Source organism: Pteropus vampyrus, unplaced genomic scaffold (genome assembly GCF_000151845.1).
Source record: "Pteropus vampyrus isolate Shadow unplaced genomic scaffold, Pvam_2.0 Scaffold486, whole genome shotgun sequence".
In the NCBI taxonomy this organism is placed as follows: Eukaryota; Metazoa; Chordata; class Mammalia; order Chiroptera; family Pteropodidae; genus Pteropus; species Pteropus vampyrus.
In genome coordinates, this window is record NW_011889267.1 from 216750 (window position 1) to 219011 (window position 2262).

Genomic DNA, 2262 nt, shown 5'->3' on the forward strand with positions numbered 1-2262 from the left:
AGCTGAACAATTCTCGAGGTTCAAATCCTATATCCCCTTCTTTCCACATCCACATTCTCTGAAGATTCCTAGGATGGGATTCCCAGGCCTTCGAAAAAGGGGAGGTGAGGAGGGGAACAGTTGACTGTTAATTCAGGGTTCAGCTCCTGAAGCTGGCCAAACTCAGAATCCTTCCTAGTGATCTGACAGTGCAGCCCCACCCACCTTTGATGCCTTTGGTATCTCGTACTTGCAGCCTGGAGGGATGGGTTCTTGTCTGCGGTAAGCAGAGGTTATTAACCAACCATGACCTCAGGTCCTCTAAGAAAGTTAGAGCCTGCTGCCCCACTCTACCTGAGTAAGACCTGGGGACCAGACCAGCTTTATGTGCTGTCACACAGGGCCTCCTGCTTAGAAGGACTCTGTGCTTGGTTTAACACTCTGCTGTTGCTGTCTTGGAATTCTTAATAATATCTTGAACAGGGACCACACATTTTCATTTCGCACTGGATCCCACTTATTCTGTATTTGGCCCTGTGTAAAGAGACCGAGGCCTGGGCCTGGTGGAGGAGGTAGGACGCTTATCCAGGAGTAGAGTTTAAGGTGGTTCAAAATAGCACCCAAACCATTCTACACCCAGCTTCTAACTCTCTACCATTTCTGAGAGTTAGAAGCTGGGGTAGGGGAGGTGACTCTAGGGTCCCCTTGTCCCTCTAATTTTCCTCTACCAGACCACAGAAATGGGTGAAGTGGGTGCATCAGAGCTGAGAAAACAGAAACCAAGGAAGCCAGTAGGGGAGAGAGAGAGAGGCAAAGAAGTACAGTGGACCAGCCTCTCCCTGCCCACTCCCCCATCTCATCTAATCGATGCAAATTCTTAAAGATTTTATCTTCTACATCTCTCACATGTTCATCTGTTTATCCCTTTGTTCCCTCTGTCAAACCCTTAGTTAAAGACTCATCACCTCTCACTCCATGATTCAACAGCCTCTTGTGGAGCAACCCTGCCCTCCTCCTCCAGCCCACACTCCACTTGGCTGCTAGCATATTCTCTGTGGCTCTCTTGCTTAAATTCTTCTTGATACTCCATCTCTGTCAGACCAAGTAAAGATTTCTGGGTTTAGTACCAAGGCCCTTCCCACACCCATGGGGCCCTACTTATCTCTGGGGCCTCAGCTTTCCCCACTGCTCACCTCCCCTGCCCCTATGACTCCAGTTGAAACACTTTATCATGCTACCCCTTCTTTAGCTAGCTAATTCACATAGAGTCACAACTAGGTTTAAGCATCACTTCTAGTAAGCTTTCCCTGACTCTCCTTTGTGAGTGAATGACTAGGTCATTCAAAATTAGGTGGATTAGAATTCAAGAATTATTAAAGGGTATACAGTGAACAATGCCTTCCTCCTTTTCTCCCCCTAGTTTCCTCCCTGGAGAAACCAATGTTATCCGTTTCTCACGTAACCGTTCAGAGATGTTTTATGTATATACAAACCAATACATATAAATGTTCTCTCCCTTTTTACATGAATGGTAGCCCTCTCAGGCCATTCTGAGCTTTTGTCTGGATTTCTTGTTTTAATCTTACCTAGCTGGATTTCACTTACCTATGTGTCCACATATACTCCTGAGCCTATTGCTTGTCATTTTACAATCTACTTTAGTCTTCAATTTATCAGTCAGGAGTTCAAGCTCCCTAAGGGCAAAAGTCAAGTCTTTTATTTATTTCCAGCACCTAGAACACGGTAGATGCTCAACAAATGGGTGTTAAATGACTGCACGTTCTATCATTTACAGGCTTACTATGTGCCAGGCATTGTGATAAGTGTCGTATATGCATCTCACATAGAAATTAATAAACAAAGAAGATAATGAATGGACAACCTTGGGAATCTAACATAGAGAAGAGGCCAGACTAAACACAGACTAACTAAACACAGTGGTCCTGGCATTCTGCCCTCTGCTGGTGACTCTGGTCAGTAACAACATACTGCAGGCACCACTTTCTGGAAAATGCTGTCCTTGGGGGCCCTTCACTGGAATAAAACCATTGGAAGGATCTCTTCAGACTGAGGATGTTGAGGAGTTGGAGAGAGAGGTTCTCCCTTGGAAGAGAAGGAAATGCGGAGGGGGTTTCAGAGAAGCTGAGCTAGGAGGGGAAGGACAAGGGAGATGGTGGTGACCACCTAAGTGTTTTACTAACTGGCTTAAGAACAATTAGTGAGTTATGAAATCAATTTGGAGATTGTGACCAATTTTTAAAAAATAAAAACCCAAATATCAGA